Genomic DNA, 19923 nt, shown 5'->3' with positions numbered 1-19923 from the left:
CCACAGCTTCTTTGACTTATGTGTTCCACTATCCCTGAAGCTCCAGTCACTTTCAGAATGTGCAAATGGGTCAGGCATGCAAGTCTGGTGTTTTAATCTGGGTATTCTTGCAGCTGCATTTTTTTCTTTGTAGGTGACATGTTTTTTCCTTGTTGTCTGCTGCTGTGTTTCTTTCATCACCATGTGTGTGATGGCATCACTGTTGTGATCAGAGCTTGTCAAGACTTGCTGTGTCTATGACATCAGTAAAATGCATCAGTCTTCTTCATGGACTACTGACAGTTAAAATCACTCATTTAGTCATCAGTCAAAGTCATTTTTGCTTATTGCTGAGGAGGTGACTTCCTTTTTTCCCCCCAGTAAATCCAGGTTCTAGTTTATTTTATTTTTCCATCTGCTAGTGGTAGAAAGCATGGAGTCAGCTCTAAACTTTTTTCTGGGAAGACTTAAAAATGATTACCAGAGTTCAATATTCTTGTTGCATAGGAAAGCCCTGACAGGTGGTGCAGCAGAGGTACTGAAAAATCCAGATGCACAGAAAATAAGATTTTTTTCCTGAAAAACTGGGGATATTTGAGATTCTTTTTTGTTAATAAATCCAACGTTTACTGTGAAAACCATTGGGCTTGAAACTTTTTTTGTTTATTTAAAATACAGAATTGCCTGATTCTAGGGAATGGTGCTTCAAAGAAAACACCTAATTGTGCAATATTTGTGGTGAAATCACATGAATTGATAATTTAATAAGTTTTTTTACAGAGAGAAGACTTTGTAAGATCAAATAGCAATGAGGACAGATAACCAATGTGCATTCTGAAAGAAATTTAGTGTTGCTCCAAGCATTTACATAGACTGTGCCCTTATTTAAACAGTGGTTCCTAAGTAGTGTAACCCCAGCTGTGTTCATTACAGGCCAAGTAAATCAAAGAAAAAGCCCCTTAGAGACAGAATTCCTCTGTTCTTCCTCAACTGTTAATAAGCTGCCAGGTGACATTTGCTACCCCCTTCTCCCAAGGCTGTTCCTAGTTGGTTTTGTCCATCTCCAAGCTCCTTTGCACTGTGTGGGTGAGGGGAAAGCAAGAAAAGCACTTAGTCCCTGTTAGATCATTTCACTCAGGCAGTAAATAAAGACCTTTACCTCAACATAGTCACCGTGCTTGGTCTTCTCCTGTAAGAACCCATTCAGCTATTGACAGCTATCTTCTGTAAATACACTTACTACCCTAATAGAGAGGGGGCAAACCCATGAGTTTTGAATGTGAGTCTTTGAAATATTTTACCTAGTTCTTGAAAGAATCTGAGGTGATTTATGCTTTTCCCCATGCAGAATGCCAGGCCCTACAGCAATGCGAGTTTTCTTCTATCTTTCAACCTCTCCCTCAGCCAAGAACTTGAAGAGTCAGGATATCTCAGTTTTATATCCTCCTGCAAAGTGACACTGCTGACAAGGATCCCTAGTACAGTACATTACTTATATTATTATGCAGTTTTGTCAGACTAAATTATTATTTTGCAATTTATGACTACCTAGATTAGGGATGCAGAGCTGATCAGGCACAGCAGCATACAGCCTAGCACAGTCATTTACTCCAGCTTTTATATTCTTCATAGCAAGTGGAGTGGCATCTTTTTATTTTAAAATATTTTGAGAGCTTTTTAAGACTAGGCCCCTTTTCTGAAATCTTTCTCAATATTTCTCCAAACATCTGTGGCAGAAGGATTTCCTCTGTTGAATAAAGAAGGTGTATTTTGGAAATACAAAGCCAAAAAGGGTCTAGGATGAATCAAGCTAAGGAATAGAATAGAATAGAATAGAATAGAATAGAATAGAATAGAATAGAATAGAATAGAATAGAATAGAATAGAATAGAATAGAATATTTCAGTTGGAAAGGACCTACAAATGATCATCTAGTCTAAATAGCCACATTACCTTACTTACCTTACTTTTTTTTTCTTTCTCAAAAAGGGAGGAGGAGCAAAGTAAAGTAACAAAACAGAAAGAAAAGTAACAAAATATGCTTAATTTTAATATCTAAAATGGATTGGAGGAACTATAAATATTTCACACTGATGGGATGAAATCCTGTTTCTCCTCAAGTTAGTAAGTGTTTTGTTGCTGGCTGACAGGGTCAGCATTTCAGCCTACATGTCTGAATGAATGTTTTCCTTGAGTAAATGTAGGCCAATCATGTAGGTACCAGAAATAGTATTTTTGTTTCAAAACCAGTCATTTATTTCATTCTTATTTTCTTGCTTCCTGTATTTACAAAGGCTCTGCATATATTGCACTGAGTTTCTAAAAGCTATCATTTTCTTTAGAAAAGAATATTGTTTGCTCTCATGAATAATTTATCTTGGAGTTCTCTTTTAATCCCTCATCAAGTGTGCCATTCTTGTATCTTCATAAAGGAAAAGAAGGGAAAACAACACTCTAAGGCTGATTTATGAGGTAAACCATGAAGAGTAAAAATGTATAAAACCTTGGTGTAAATAAGAACTTCAGTTTTGATTCTAATTCAGTTGTTTCAGTACTTCTGGAACAATACTATTGATTATATACAGATTTCCACTACTCTAACTGACATCACAGAGTATGAAAAGAAGCATGAACAATAAATATGATGAAGATTTGATATTTAACCTCGAGCTAATAAGGCTAATCATATATGTAGGTTTTGAAGGGAAAAAAGAAATACTTGGAGTACAATCTAAATATGACTGTGAATAGTATGTAATTTGTAATATTTGTGAAACAAATAATTGATAAAAGAACTTTTAATCCAAGTTCCTATATGTCCCATTAGGTTGAAATATAAATAGTTTAGATGCAAAGGAAAAAAACCTAGAAGCACCTTCATAGACAATCTGTGGCCTACAGATGCTTGTTATTAGGTTACTGTTGTTCATTTGGTGTGCACATCAGATTAGCAAGAGACCTTTCTGCATCCCAGTGAAGTTCAGGTCTATCTTGTCCCTCTGGTCTGTTGGAGGTCATCTACCTCTACTGCCCAGCTGCTGAGCTGGGACATTTTTCCAACTCATTTCCCCACTATAAGATAGACTCAGGCACCACAGATTGAGTGAAGTGTGTTTAAAGCATCAAAACTGCATGTTGTGGTATTTATAAAAGGTTAAATGGTTTTAATGCAAATAGTTGGGTATTGCCATGCGGAATGTATTTACAAAGTCAAACCAGTAGGCACTCATCTGTGCCATGGCTTACAAATGGTTGTTCAGGTTTCTGAGCAGACCAATCCAGCCTCTTCCAGCCACCAGCTTCATTCATCCTGCAATAATCAGCTAAACCTGTTCTGCTTGCCTGTGCTTGGCTGCCTCAGTGTGCTTCAGTGGTTTGTCTGTGGCTGCTGTCACCTCTTGTGTATGTACCTTAGAAATCAGCAAAGTTAGGGGCCACACTGGGGTCAGCAGCAGCAGGGAGTGAATTGCAGAGTTCTGCAAAGCATTTCATAAAAAGAAACTAAAATGTGTCATAGGAACACTGGAGTGAAATCTTCTGGGGAAAGATAGTCCCCTTAACATTCCTGGAACCACAGGCTCATCTATGTCATCAGCTGGGCTGAACAACACATGATCCCTTTCTAGAGTCATTCATTAGTATTTATAATGGTTCATCAGCATTAATGTTATAAAATTTAAGAAGCTTAAATATTTCCTGAAGTGCAGCTTTTCCAGGAATCCCTGTGGTATTCATACCATATCTTCCTTAAAGTGTTAATAGTAGTTATTGAACAAATTTGGTAGAGAACCTGATGTGCTGCACATATGGGAGTTGCTGGAGATTGATTATACTGATTATTGTGTGATACAGATCTCCAGCCTAAAGGCTGTATGCATATCTCCTGTGGTAATTTACTGTTCAATGAATAAAAGCAGGGAAGAAAAGAAGGGACAATTGCTGTTTTGGTATTACTAGTTGTTTTGATATTTGTTGCTACATTTTCCACTTTCCTGTTGTCATTTTGGATGTCAGTTCTATAACATCAATCTCAACCTTTTTAATGTTTTCATTTTCTGAAATGCAAACACTAATTTTCAAGAGTACAACCAAAACTCAAAAGTTAGTGTCACATTTCTGACTGTTTGCTGAGTGACAACAAATAACAAGCGTTAGACCCCCCCTTAGTACAGGTGAAAATACACTTATTAATTCATGTTTCCTGATACTCTCCAGGAGGAGAATGATAAGCAAAAGCTCAGCTCCTCAGAGATGTTTAGGTTTTCTACAAAACTACATTTCAGTAGAGAGACTTGATGGATGATGGGCAGTGCATCTGTATGTGTCCAGGGGCTGTTTTTAGTAGTTGGAAGTTCATACTGGAGCCTTTCTGAGCAAAACACCTGCTGACTTTAGTCCATTTTTGTTTGAGGGAAAGCCTCAGGTTTAAAGGTCTGTTTATTCCAGGGTGATTGAAGTCAGCACAAGTTTAGTCATTGATTTGAGAGAGTGGGTGGCAGTTTTTAGGGGTCTGCTCCTGTTCCAGCCAAAGTCCGCTTGAGCAGTTACCATTATTTAGTTGAAGATAGCTCTAATTCAGGAAATAATTAGTAAAATGTCCTTAAACCCTTGTGCAGTTGAATCAGCTCACCTTTGAAAAAGTCTCTCTCCTTCTCTTGGGGCTATTGACAAGAACAGCAGCAGCAGCTGCTGTGTGGGAGTGTGTGTGTGTGTGTCTTGCCTGGCAACCTCATTCCCTAACGGTGGATTTCACCTCCCACGCTCACCTGCAAAGGCCGGGACTACTCAGTTTCTATCCAGCGCCGGTGGATGCAGCCTGGTGTTAATACTTGGCTGTAAAGCAGTTGCAGTTTCCCTTTTTCAAAAATTTCGGGTGCTGGAAATACACATCCATTCCCCCACCAAATACAAATTCATGATCTTCAGGATAGGTGGAAAGGTGTGACTGCACACAGAATTATGAATGAAAATGAACCAGTGTTCTATTGGGACTGGTTTGTTGTGTGTGTGTGTGTGTGTGTGTGTACAGATCCATTTGTATAAGGATCCATTGATCCATTTGTATAAGGAATTGCAGTGCTAATAGTCATGGTGGCTGCTCCTTTGTTGTCACTGTACACATTGAACTGGAGACTGCTGTTAAAATACTCCATCAACAACACAGGAACATCTGGTTTTCTCTCTTACTATTTTTTGCCAGTACTTCTTGAGTTTGTAACTTTATTTAAAGAAAAATGGCCACATTATCTCTTGTTTGATTTTGTTTTATTTGCATGATAGAATATATAAAATACAATGCATAAAATTGCATAATGTGTAATGAAAAAATATTTAATATTAACTAATATTTATCAGTAAAATAAAATAGAAAGTTTATTAAATTTATGAAATATAGAACATATAATATATAAAAATATCTATCAGAGAATCCCAGAATTTTTTACATTGGAAGGGACCTTTTGAGATCATCTAATCCACAGGCCCCTAAATTATCTTTTTTTTTCCAAAGAAAGCAACTTTTTCATTTCAGCAAGACTAGTTTCATACAGCTTCTTCTGTCTTATTTAAACCATTTATTTGATGCATCTTTAAAAAAGAAACCAAAGATAAGAATTTAAATTACATAAAGTATAGAAAAGAAACTCACTTTTTAGAAAATTACTAGTAGTTTAATCTAGAAGAATGATCACAAAGTTCAGCAGTGTCAGCAGCTACTGGTCCTTTGGAACTAATAATAATAGGATGATTTTTCTATAGCATTTACAATTCCATATCTGATTTATTCTATGATTCTTTAAAATAATCATTCTAATTGTGGAGGTGTCACCTCTTTAAAACTGGTTTGTTCATTCCATATGTGAGCCGCACCCTGAAAAACCGAAAGGCTTTGCACATGCCTAATTTAAGATTTAACCTAGCATCAGTGTTAAACCTGTTTCAGTCTGTCTTTCTCTTGCTGAAAATGCTGTGTAACTCAAGGGTTTCTATTTGCTTCTTTAGCAAATCAATTATAATCTGCCTTGGCTCACAGTTTCATTCCGACAGCCGAAGGTGCACAGTGTTCTATTCTTCCACTGAAAATAATTGGGGAAAAAAAAATCACTGCCTTTTCATTTTTTCGTTGTATTGAATGTAACAAGAAGAGCCAGCTTGATAGCACTGTAAGCTAAATTCTCATAATTGTGCTCAGGGCAAACAAGAGACAATCAGAGCTCCTCACACAGACACAGAAACCTTCAGCCTTTCACCTACATGCAGCTGGTTTTGTGTGCTCTTACAGCGCTTTTCAACAATGTCTTGGTTGCTGATAACCAAGAACTGGACTGGTATCACTCCTGATTGCTCCTGCACTTCTGAAAAGGTTTTGTGGGAATTTAAAAAAAGGGTTTATTTATTCATGTTTATTTAGGATACCATGATGCTATAGTCTAAAAGATCCCTAGCTTTAGAGTTGCAGAATCCCTGGGAAGTTCGGGAACCTGACTCTGCAGTGACCTTTTCTGAAACAAAGGTCAGCGAGCCATAGGCAGACTTGCCAAGTCAACTGCTTTTCCCTGCAGACTAAAGCTTTGTGGCCTTATCCACAGATCTGGTAGGAAATTTGGCCAAGCCACTGCTTTTTGTTGTCTGAGGCACAATATGTGTGTCAAATGAAGTTTCATACTAAGTGAGAGTGATTTCAGTAAATGGAAGTAAAATTTGTGTTGAAAGAGCTTAAAAATCCATCCTGTGGCTCCATATATGTTATTTCCAATTTATTACAGTTTTAATGATTTCCTAGATTCATTCATGGGATGTGTTTTTGTACAAACCTCACTCCTATTTTCATGCTTGTTTTTTTTTTGTTCTCTCAAAGTTGAGAGGGATGGAACTTATTTGGCACATTAGGGAATTATCTTCCAACTGTTTGGATTAGCTTGGGATCAAAAAATTACCTCATTACTGCTCTTAATACCTCATTATTGTTAACTCATTGTTTCCTATGCCAATGACCTTTTAAACACAGGGGTTTAATTCCTTTATTTTAGAGGATCATTTTAGGAATAAGAAATCTGGAGAGGCCATTAAAGTTATTTTAAACAGATTAATAGAAATGTTTTGACAGTTGGAGGTGGCTTGGGGTGTCAGTTTTGCTTTGACAGTGTTGTGGGGCTTTTTAGTTTTGAATGAAGATTAAATTTGGACCATGACAAATATACGATCTTTCCCCCTCTTCCTTCAAACTTCTGTTTTTCTGAGAAATAGACCTCAATACTGAAAAGGCTGTGAAAGCTGCAGATTTTACTGTATTGAATCTCTCCAATATAATATTTTCACTATTTTCCTTTATCTGTGTTTATTTGCATCTTAGATTAGGGCACCTGTTTAAGGCAAGAACTGTGAGTTCAGGTAGTATTATTCAGCCAGTATATCTTTGGAGACAAATTCAGTAAATTTTTCCATTGATATTTTAGAAGGAGACTATGTTTTTACCTAGTACACTTCGGGTTAAATGCTCTGTTCTTCTAGGTCTCCAGAGCTTACAGGAAGCTCAGAGATCTGCTGCTTTATAGCTACTGCACATCTGACCCAGTGTCCATGGAGTTATTTCACTGAAATTGATCTGAAACTAGGAATGCGTATGCTGCTAAGGATTTAAAACTTCATTTGTGTGGTGTAGCAAAAATGCATGCCCATCAAACATAGCTTCTATATTGAATATTTTTAGGTCATTTAGGTCACACAGACTTCCTGCTAGACCTAGAATTCAGACACTGGACACAGATATGACCCTGGGAAGTGGGAACTCTGAGGTGTTGACAGGGATCAGTGAATTGTGGACTGAGATCAGTCAAATATGTTACCTCATAATTTTTTATTAACTTCAGAAGCCTCAATCAAGGTACTTATAGCAAAATTTGAATATGTGAGTCACAGACCAGATCCTGTGGATCAAAAGCTCAGTGGCTGAACTTTGCACTGGGCTTTATCAGAATAAGTTGCACTTGAGAGTTCCTGTGATACCTGTTGCTGCTGCAGGGTCTGGGTTCAGATAGCTCTGCAGTGTTGCAGCTCAACACAAATTAACTCACCTGGAATTTGTTATGTGCTCTAAGGAATAGCTTGTCATCAAACCTGCATACCAGTAATTGTATATGCAGTGAATAAAGATAGATTGTGCCTGTCTATGGCAAAAGGCAGGGGAATATACATCACTTGGCTGTTTTGCTTTTTTATTATTCAGTTGGCTCAATTGACTCTAATTAACTTTTTGATAATTTTCCGATCAGGTTCCATCTGTTTCAGAAGGATGACAGATCTGAATTTGTGGGACTCTGTCCTTTTGTATTATCAGAAGGACATAGTGACAGAATTTGAGTCTGGCAGCACCATTGGCTATTTTGGCCAGTGTTGTACAGGATGAGGTGGGATTGGCCATTACCACCTCCATGAACGTGTTGTAACAGCAAACATTTGGTTGGCTCTACAAGTTGTAACTACTGACACTACACTTGTGGTGTTGTCCAAAAAAAAAAGGAAGGATAGTATTGGTAGTGCATCAGATAATGCTCAAATTAATACAACCAGTGTTTCAGTAATGGAGGGAATGTTGGGCTTCCTTGCATGTCCCTGATCATTTCTGAAATTCTGATGCAGCTTTGTGAAGAAATGAAACTTTCTATCATAATTTTGTTTATATGCCACAACTTTTTACACTTGTTTGCAACTTCTTAGCCCATCTTTTAAAAGCTATGGGTTTGCTATGACTAGTTATTCATTAAATGCCTGCTACTTTCTTTTGTTTGAAGAGAATTCGTTTAACAAATAGATACACTGTATTGATTCACTGTCTTGGCTAGGTAGAAATGGCTATTAAGATCACAGTAATTCCGGCTCAAATATCTCAAAAAAACTTGTATAATCCACCCTTCTCTTTTTATTGTAAAGAAAAACGCTGGTTTTTTCTAGCAGGTTTTTTTTTTTTAACAACAACCACAACAATATGTCACAAGATAAACTCGGTGAAGCTACACAAGAACAAAACCTGGGCCACAGACACTGAGTTTATTTGAAATTCACGCACACAGTCATGTGAGGCTTTTGTGTTTGCAGCTTTGTACCATTCCACCTGTGCTAGATACCTGGCAAGCACATCTTAGGTGTTCCACATGTTGTCTGGCTCTCAGTCCACACACAGATGCATGCATGTGTGTGTGTTCACACTGCAGTGAGCAGAAGTGACTAAACACAGCTGACACACTGAGCAACAAAACAAAGTAGAAATGTTCAGGAAAAGGCTATGCAGAAAAGACTTTTGACTTTTACCCAACTATGTTTGGCTGTATGCATGTAAGGGAAAACAGGCAACTTTGTGCCAGCAGTAAAACGATTTGTTGATTGGAACAAAATAACCAATATCTAAAAAATACATGTTGTATGCATAAAGTGAATGTGTTACATACATGTTTGGTATTCCACAGCATGCATAAGATAAATTCAATATGCAATTAAGTGATAATTTTTTACTATATTTGGTTAATTCTTTCATACCCTAGTATTTCATGATAGGGATTCAAGTCTGTGGCATCTGTTCTTAACTTACAGTCTGTGGTCTTTAGAGAATTGCAAATGTTCATTTGCAGAAGCTACATGGGACTACATATCACATTTAATGTGCATGTTGTACAGCATCCCCACTGTGTCAGCTCTGTTAACTAGATGCTGACACTAGATATACCAGTAAATTTGAAAATAACCAAATCAAAAATATATAGTTCTTACCAAGGACTTGGAGATCACTGTGCACTTCCATTTGCCCTCATAAAAGAACATTTAATTGGATTATGTACTTACAAAATTTCAAATTTGAAAAGTGTGGTGCTACATGTTCCTTCCATTTTTTATTTCCCTTTGACTTTTTTTTTAAAGAACTCTGTACTGGAGACACCACTTTTTGATATCAACCTGGTAGTGAGTTAGCAGTAGAGTTGCTGTTGATATAATACATTCATAATTTATTGTGGGTTTATATTGCTTTTGTGATTGTCTCTAGGAACTGTCGTTAGGATTTAGTTCAGTATTAATCAGAGAGGCAAAGCTAGGCAATGACTGTCTTCTATTTCTATTTGAAAAAACAAAACAAAACAAACAGCAGAAAATCTTGTACATTGGGAAAATAACACTACAGAAGCAAACTTTACCTTAGGTGAGCTAGTCCTCTTTGCATCCTTCTACAAGCAGGAGAAAGAGGATCCTTCTGATAGCAATTCAGAGGATTTATGTGTCTGTCTCTTGACCACAAAATAGGACTAGGGCAATTTTTCTTGAGTAAAGTTAAGTCTGTGGGGATGACTCTCAATTTGCTTCTATTTTTCTGCTTTGCATCAGACTACAGTATTCAGTGCTAAAATGTAAGATAGAGAGTAATAGGATTTGTCATTATCTGCTAATGCTAGTCCAATTAATTACAGGAACAGGATATATACTATCCTGTATATACTATTTGATTTTTTTTAAGAAGGAAAGTACTTAAATCCATTCTTGCCATTTAATTTGATGCAGCCTAGATATAGAAAGTGATTCTGTGTTTTGTATACTGAATATATAATCCCATTCTCATTTCTCACTGTCAAAGATATCTAGTGATCTCATGTGGAAAGCTCAGAGTGCTGTGTCATGGTCAGCATATTTGGTTTCTTTGGAACTAGGCAACCCCAACTTTGTCTATTCCAAATAACAACATTTCTTAGTAATAGGGTTCTTTTTAGAGTATTGATAGTACTTGGCAGGAATGGAGAACTGTGTGTGGTAGATGATGGTCCTAAACCAGGACACCTAGTTAATTGTGGAATTTGGTTCTCCTTTATTTCATGAGCTGACTTCCAGATTCCTTCTCTTTGTACCAGAGAAGCATTTTGCAAGCAATAAGAACCAAACTGGGAAGGAACCTGGGATTTTTGTTCTCAGGTCTGATAGCAATCTTATTTCTTGCAAAGATCTCACAGCTCTTACTGACTTTTTAGGTGTTTTTAAAAACGTCTGCTAATGCACTTCATTATATCCATCTAATCTGAAGACAAGACCACAAGACCCACCACAAAGTTCTCTGAAGGTGTCTGGAGAGCTCTCCATAATTTCACTGTGCTGTGGAGAACACCACTAGACCCTTTGAGAGGGAAACTGCTTTCAGACAGTATGAAAATGTGATTCTGTTAAAAACCTCTCTTCCTACCTCTCCTTCTGCTTGAGCCTGTCAATTCTATGGTTGCTTCTTACTGGCCATTGTAGTGACCTAACTGGTTCTTAAAATCAAGCTGCAAGCTGCTCTTAAGTGTTTTTCAAGGCCTCATAATACGGTTCCTTTCTCCCTCTAACAGTTTTAGAATGAGCACACAGATCCAGAAGTCCTTTTCCTCTTCCTGTGTGTCCTGATTTTGGCCAGTTGTTCTCCAGTTAGAATGGAACTGCAGCACTGTGCTATGAGTTGCAGAGAGGAGAATGGAAGAAGATGAGCAGAGAATCCTTCCTCCACCGTGGTAGAGAAGGGTTCCTTTCTCAGACACCACCAAACATGTGCCTTGTCCTACAGCCTGGTGCAATGTTTATAAATGGATTATCTGAGTTCATGACCTATTTCAAAACAAGTGCCAGAAGCCAACACATTTTGTCCTGGCTCATCTGGGCACAGTGGGCACCTGTTGCACAAAGATTCTTCACCCAGGCCTCTCCCATGGGTAAATCTGAGCTTCTGTCTGGATAAGAAAAGGTCTTGAATAAAAAGGAACAGCTCTGAGGGAATCACACAGAAACTTAAATGATATGCAGGTCTTTGGGGTTTTAAAAATTATTCTTTTCTGAGCATTTAAGTATGTGTATTCAAATGGCATCGTTAAAATCCAGGTAGGATTTTATAATTTCTAAGTGCCTCATATGACCAGATTCCATTTTACTTTTGCCCAAATGTGGAAAAAAAGGAAGACAAATAGCTTTGAAATTTGAGTACATTTAATTAGATGGCAATTAGAATTTCCTATAACCATATAAGTTTGGGACAAAATTTTGCAAACCATTCTACATGAAAGCATTACCTGCTTTCTAAAGTGGAGAAGACTGCATGAGAATCACCACCAGGTGTGTCTAAACTGTCTCTTATGCAGTTAAGAGGAATCTGTGTATAAAGATGTTTTCTTGACCATGAAAGTTGAAGGACTAACATGTATCAATCTATGTTTCTTAAAAATACATAGAGCCTTTTCCATGTCAGTTCCAGAGGCTGCAGTCTGCAGGAGTAGTGTAAGGATTTGGGATGCTCTTGGTCTAGTCATTCCAAATTGTTAAGCTGAAATGACCTGAAATTTCTTCTAAATTTCAGAGGTGTTGCATACAGTGTGGGAGATTTGACAGGTTCTAAGAGAAGGCAGAACCAAGATACATGAGATCTGTGGAACAGCAAGAGGTGAGATTTGATTATCTGGTCATAGATCATTGTATTTTTACCACTTTGGTGATTTAGCACCATGCTCTCCTCCTCATCTCAGCTTCCCAGCATTCACTAACAGCAAAAAAATAAAAATTTCAGTTTGGTGCATGAAAATATCAAAAGGACTCAAATGAGATTCCTATTAGGGTAGAAATAGGCTTTGGAAATCTGCTGTCATCCCATCAGCCCACAGAAACACTCCAAAATATCGTATTCTGGGGGAGAGAATGGAAAATATCTAGAGCAACAAATGTGGCAGCTGGAAACAATTTTTAAAAAATTGGGTAGGCCAGTCATGTTATGAGGGGTAAGAGAGGCAGCTGGGAGGTCTAAAAGAGAAGGCCTGGGAGCAGCTGAAAGGTGCCAGCAGTCTGTTAGTGAGAGCATCTGAAAGCTAAATGGCTGCATGTGATGAGAAAACATGCCAAAATGATAAGAAAAACAGCTGGAGATAAACAAAATTTCAAAGGGATGGATATGCAAATTCTGCTGACTATTGAATGGGTAAATGAATTACTTGGTTTTTTTTCCTCTCTGCTCTCCTAAGTTCCTCTTGTTTTCACGGATCTTTTTTCAGAATCTGCAAGTGGCTTTTTCTGCTGCCTCTTCTTCCTCTTGAACTTATGTTTCCTCCACAGAAAATCAGTATTTCTGAACAATACGGTTCATTTGTTTATAGTCTTTAGGACCAAAATTTTAACTGCTTATTTGTCTCTTTCCTCACCTGCCTGTTACTGTGAACGTGAAAACCTTTTGGTGGAACATCATTTTCTGTGAAGGAAATGCACAGGTAGTGGTGGATTTCAGTAGCTCCAAGTGTCATTCTGGGTAGGACCTGTAAGATTTAGATGGCTTTGTATTACAGAGGTCTAGCTGGAGGAGCTGGCAGGCTTGGCAGGCCTGGGCAGCTGCCTCTAGAATGTGGCAGGGTCTAAACCAAGTTTGTAGTAAGAACATGGTGACTTTGGAAAGTCAACTTAAAAAATGCACAGATTTTCAAGGTTTTACACTTTACACTTGCAAGTGTGTTTTTGTATGTATTTTGCCATATGTAGAATTTTAATTTACTTTTATGTGATCACATATTTGAATCTAGTGGAGGCGTGTGCACCAGTGATGTAAAGACATATGCCAATATCTGATACAATAGCACGTTCTTTACCTTTGTCTACTGTTTTTCAGCTGTGAAAGCAAGAGACAGTATGTATGTACTTTTTCCCTATAGATCATAAGGAACAAAGAGCTTATGTGAGAAAAAGAGTACAGGAGAAGATCTTAATAGATTCTGTCCCATCAAAAAACTGAAATACAGCAACATGAAAAGAGCAAACGTGCTGTCTAGCTTCTCTGAAGCTGTTTGCTAATGACCTCCAATGAACTAGAATGTGTTAGAGGGCATAGTTTCAACTTGAAACTTGTGAGAAGAAAAAATAGCCGACTGAGAGAAGGATGCAAAGCACATTAAAGAGAATGGAGATAGTTAATAATTATTTTGCCACAACAAAGCCATAATCAGGCATCAAATTCCTGATATCTTTTATGCTGCCTGAAGCACACTATTGTGTCCAGGAAGAGCAACAGCATTTTTGAAGGGCATGAAAATAGACTTGTGGAGTAATAATATAATAGAGCAAATTGAAAGGGGGAGAGAGTACAAAACTGCATATTAAAATATACTAGAATTAACCTTTTTAAAAGAGATCTGAATTATTACCACATATTGCTGAAATATAATTCATTATGCAGCTTATACTAAAAACTTTAATTAAAGAAAATAATAGTGTCCTGTCAAAGGATTACAGTCCAATATGATAAAATACTAAATGAGACAGAAAGCACAGGAAGCACTTTCCCTTTTCCAGTAATGGAAAGTCATGCTTGTCTGGCAAAGAGAAAAATACTTGGAGTGAGTAAAAAAGCATGTTCATAGTGCAGAGGAATTGTTTTCAATGAAAGCATTGAAATTAAGTTTTCAGTCACCTGAAAGCCTTTGACTGTGTCTTTTAAATAAGATCTATTTTTTTTGAAGGCTTTGACATTATATATCTCTAACAAGAGCAATTAATAAAAGCATAGACTTGCAAGAAATTCTATGTATAAGATGTAGTGTTGGATGTTTTATACTTATATAAATTATTCTCTTGGAATAAGAAATTTCATCTTCACTTTTTTATTTTCTCCATTATTAGCAGCAGACTAGGCAATTCATTATTCTACATTCTGGTGTAAATATAGATGGCTTCTGCTTTAAAAAAAAAAGTAAATTGAGAAGTGAGCGCTGGTGCACGTATCTGAAAAGAAGTGAGATAGTGGATTTGAGAAATAATGGGGGAGGCACTTTCCTGCTAGGTTTTTTTAATGCATTGCTTTTGGTAGTTGAAATCACTCAGCCTTCTGCACGTCCTGCTTTCCAGCCTGTACCTTAAGAAGGTGTTTGTCTGTAGCTTGCACCACCTTGCGACTTAGGAGAATTTTCCCCCCAGGAAAGGTGCTCAGGGTCATGCAGCTGTAGAATTTGAGAAAGGAGGACTCCAGTTGCAGAACGAAAAGTGGTTTGGTCAGTTATATTTTTATTTAAAATGAGGCAGTCATGGAGAGACTGAATTTGCAGGACCTCCTGCAGCAGGAGCGCGAACCTGTATATCCAGACAAGCTGCTGTGAGATCTACAAACTAGGGATGTGCTTAGGCAGCTCCATTTAAATGGATCACGATACATTCATTCCGTAGTTGGCATGGCTTCCACACATTCTGCTCTTTGAGTGAGTGATCTTACTCAAAACATCATTTCTCAAACAATCCCAAGATTGCTTTTTACTGTTCCTCAGAAATTGAGAACATGTGAAATTTTACTACTGATGATTTGCTTCAAACTCTGGGAAAGAAACTGAGCATCGCTTAAATATTTCTTTTTCCCCTCCTCTCCTCTACACCGAGTCATTATCTGAAGAGGACCCTTCATCACAAACATGAACATGTCCTGCCTTTTTCTTCTTTCCAGCACATCAAATTGAACAGCAGAATTGTTCTTCCACTAAGCCCACACAGGTATTAAGAGTTGTTCCCATTCTATAAGTTTGAGAGCTGATCAATGCCTGCTAGAACACAAAGCTGCTTGAAGGGTTTGCATGCTGCTTGCTCTGCTCCACAACAAGGCCCTCATGAGTTGTTCTCTGGGGTAGCCAGAAAGACTTGCAAACACCAAGAATGTTCTGAACACCAGTATAAGTGAGCAGTGCAGTTAAATGTTCTTTGCTTGAGATCACTGCTGAATTAGGAATTAAAAGTCAGTATCATTAGATCTTTTACCTGTATGAGTGACAGAACTGGAGACTTTGTAGGTAAACCTGCTTAGATTGAAGAACATCCCACCAAGAAACAATTTCTTTTCATGTTGGCATATTTATGATTTTGTCCTCAGACGTCAACAAATGGGCAATAACTGCCCTTGTTCTCATCCAGTTTTTAATCTCCAGACAATCATACCATATTCATAATCGCATTAAACACCACAATAAATATTGAGAATCCAGTAAACTCTTTTAATGTTTGCAATTAGTTGTACTTTCACCACTACCAAGCAGACTAGTTTTTACCCCTTTGGAGCAAAACTTTCTGGTCTCCTGCAGTTCTCTCAGGGCACATTCATGCATTCTGTTTTCAGTCTGGGCCCTGGCTGGAAATTAAGCTCATTTGATTGTGCCTAAAGCTTGCTATTCTGTTCTTTCTGCAGCAATGGCTGTGGCAGTCAGCATCCCAGCTGTCCTGCTAAAACAAGGGGTCATTAATACAGAGCAGCCACATTTCAAATAAACCGTATCTTAAATGCAATAGAGACAGCGCCTGCTTCTGCCCAATACTGCCATTCCCTGCATTTAGGAAAGCCAGATTCCTTGAGGCTCCTCCACACACTGTTTGTATCTCTGCCAACCTGTATTCTTAGAGAACTGCTGGCAAGCACCACTGCTGTTGTCGGGATCTGGCTAAGGCACTTCGTACATTTTTTTTCATTATATTGAAGACAAGACACAAGATCTTTGAAGCCAGCTTCATTCTTGAAGTTCTAGTGGGCACCAATACCTTCTTCCCCAGAAAGACTCTACAGAGCTGCTTTCTCTGCCCTTTGACTGGCGTTTGCTAAGCTAAGCTGATGCATGCAGGCAAAGAAAGCCTCTGAGCTGTGGTGTGCCCTTCTCAGGTGCTCACTCAGCTCACCCACTGCAGCCACGTCAGGGCAGCTCCCCGCTGACGGCAGCCCTCTGAAGGCTGGTGGGCACACTTCTGTTTTCACACTCAGCTGCTGTTCTCGGAACTCTATCTCAGATTCTGATTTCTTTTGGCAAGATCCCAGGTGTTGTTAGAGCAGACAGCCCTTCTTGATAAGGTCAGAGGAAAACCAGTTTCAAGACACAGTAATGTACACGGAACTGGTGACATTTACAGAAGAATAAAGCCTGGAGATCTCTTCACTCTCACTTAACATGAAAACCAGCATAAATGATGATGGCACTTGGCTTAGTGAAATGATTCACTTTACAGAAAAGGAGAAAATATTTTAGTTGATAAAGCAGTTCTCTAATGGAGAAAAAGCTAATACTGATGAAAATCAAGAAAGATTGATGCATAAACTTACATACTGTGATGCCTAAGCCTTGGTTAATGAAGAACAGATTTTCCTTAAATAATGCTCATAACGTGAATTCATATAAAGGAATTCACACTACTCCATAATCATATATTGAAAAAGAAATTGTGAACATTCCTCATTCCACTAATGTGCTACTTATGATCTTCCAAGGCTAGGGCAAGAGCATACTGGACAAAGAGAGCAGTCACTTTTAAGTCCTTCTTTGCTATTGCGATGAAGAAATTACATTTTAATTGAGAGTGTCCATCACTTAAAAAAGCTTTGGTCATTATATGAAAAAAGCTTGAATTCCAGCTTTGTTATGCTTGGGCTGTTCTTCCCCATGTTTACTTGTCTGCATAAAGCAGTATGGTTAAACTTGATGATCTTAACATTCTTTACCTAACCTAAATGATTCCATGATTCCGAAATTGTCCACCTACCCTCAGCGAAAACAAGGTTTTCCTCTAGACTTCCATTATTTCTATCCTCATTCAGAAATATTATTAGTGATCAAATTAGGAGACGAATTCCAGCAGTTTGAACAAGTAGCCAGGGAATCCCAGTTTTTGGCAACACCATGGTATCCACAGCCTTCCCGTTGTAGCAGTTGGAATATGCAGTGGTGTGTTTGTTGAAAGCCTTTCAATTCTACTGATTCTTGTCAGGAAAAAACAAAAACAATCTACTCTTCTTACTTCTGCTTCTAAGTGCAGGGATATTTTGCTTTGAAGCAATTTATTATTTTAAAAAATAGGGGGGTTAATATAAAATGTTTTTTTTTAAATTATCCAGTTTTACTGTTAAGGGAAACAAGTTTGTTTACTGCAGGATTTTATACTTTAGCTTATTTTTGTCATCACTACAAATCCAAAAACCATCATCAACAACAGCAACAACAAAAGTCCAAATTTTTCACAGGGTGGCAAAATCCCTTATCTGCATTGCTGGATAAAAATGTGTTTTGTTCTTCAAGTGTGTTGTAAAGATTGATTCATGTCCTTGCAAGTGCAATGAAAAAACTCTTTTAACAGCCTAATGAGAGGTGATGGATTCACTGAGCTTTGCTTATGACCCAACTCTGTCGGTTTTGGTATTTTGACATCTTTTCCTCAGGTTCAAATGTAGTCATCAAATTCAGAAGAAGATGAGCTGCAGATAAAAAGAGCTATTTTGTAAAGACTTGTCCAGATTTTGTAAATTTTGAGGGGAAAGACAATGGGGTTTTCTTATTTTACTTAGTGTAAGTCTTAAGAAGGAAGTGACTGGGCAGCTGCAAGAGCCCTTGCCCTGTAAAGGAGTGGGGAACAAATCACCCACAACAGCCATATGTAGAGAACAGAGAAGAAGCAGGAGGCACAGTGAAGTCTGGTCCAAAGATTAACATGAGGATACTGAGCTGAGGATTATATGTATATCAGAGACCTCTAACCAATTAATTTGGATAGCGTGTTTTGACTTTCAGATGCTTGGTGATGAAACAGACTTTGGTGGATTCCTCCCTTTTCCCAGACTGTTTAGGTCAAAAATTATGATAGTGTAAGCTAGCCCAAATTCATGGCTTATCTCAGCAAAATTGGCACATGGAACTGGGAAACATTCCAGAGCTAATTTTCTTTAGGATGAGAAAAGCTGATAATTGTTCTATATGCTCATCTGAATGCAGTCATGGTTGTAGTTTTCTCCTTATTCTTTGACACTGTGTCAATCTTAATTTTTTCTCATAATTTTACACTGCATTTTGGAGGGACAAAAGTATCTGCAAACAAGCCCCCAAAGCCCAATCATCAGTCACAGTAAGCATTTTGTAAATTCACACATAACCATGTTATTTTTAAACATATGCAGGCTCTTAAAAACGGATACATAGGTTCAAAATAGAATGATTTTTCTCACAAGGGTTTGAGCATAGCTAGGGAGTTGCTCAGTTTAAAATGGGTAAGCATTTGATGAACAAGACTAAGAGGTGCTTTGAGTGGTTGCATCATTAGTTTCATTCTAATATAGTCCTTCTACATATTTGAAAAACCCAAGAACAAGTAGAATCAATGAAGTTTAGCAATGCCAAGTTATGTTCACTAGTTAATAGGAAAATAACTATATTAGGAAAAACTGCAATTTTAGCAGCCAGGTCATCAATGTAACCTTTCAAAGTATTGCACCTTTTTTGATCTACATATTCCTTGGCAATGTTTCCTAGTTTCAGCTTCTTGAAACTTAGCACTGGTCACTTTTCGATATAGAAACTCTCTTGAAGGTTTTGGAAACTCAACTGGAAATTTTATTGTGAGCAGCTTTTTGCATATATACCATCTCTCAAGTAAAATGATAACATTTTTTTCTGAGTGTTCATATATTTAATAATTATGTGCTGCTGTTTCTCATTTTTTTTATTTTGGTCCTGGTAATGTGAACTGTTGGCATTTCATGTATGTGAGGTGTTACTGAGGTGTATTTTATGTACAAAGGTCTGTTCAGCTACTCATTTATCAAAAGAAAGCATTAGTGTTCATGTTGTGTGCTCAAAGCTAAGTTTGCTAGTGGAGCTCACACATTTTCATTTTTGCTGATGTTATTTATTCTGTCAAGTTAGAGCCAGCATGCGATTGAGCTTTATAAGCTGAGTCATAAACTTTCCCATTCTGAGTCATATTCTGTTCCAATTGTGGCTTACCACAAAATAGACCCCTCCAGGGCAGCAAGCACTCCCCTTCACACCCCTCCCTGGGGGTGTCTGTCACCTCCAGGCAGAGGCAGGGGAAGGCCCAAGGACATTGTCAGGGGCTTGCTTCAGTAGGGAAAGGATGCTGTCTTCATCCTGTATCCAAGAGAAGGTTAGCATGCCAGCAGTGTGCTCA

This window comes from Ammospiza nelsoni, chromosome 1 (assembly GCF_027579445.1).
Source record: "Ammospiza nelsoni isolate bAmmNel1 chromosome 1, bAmmNel1.pri, whole genome shotgun sequence".
Taxonomy (NCBI): Eukaryota; Metazoa; Chordata; class Aves; order Passeriformes; family Passerellidae; genus Ammospiza; species Ammospiza nelsoni.
This window is presented reverse-complemented; position numbering follows the sequence as displayed.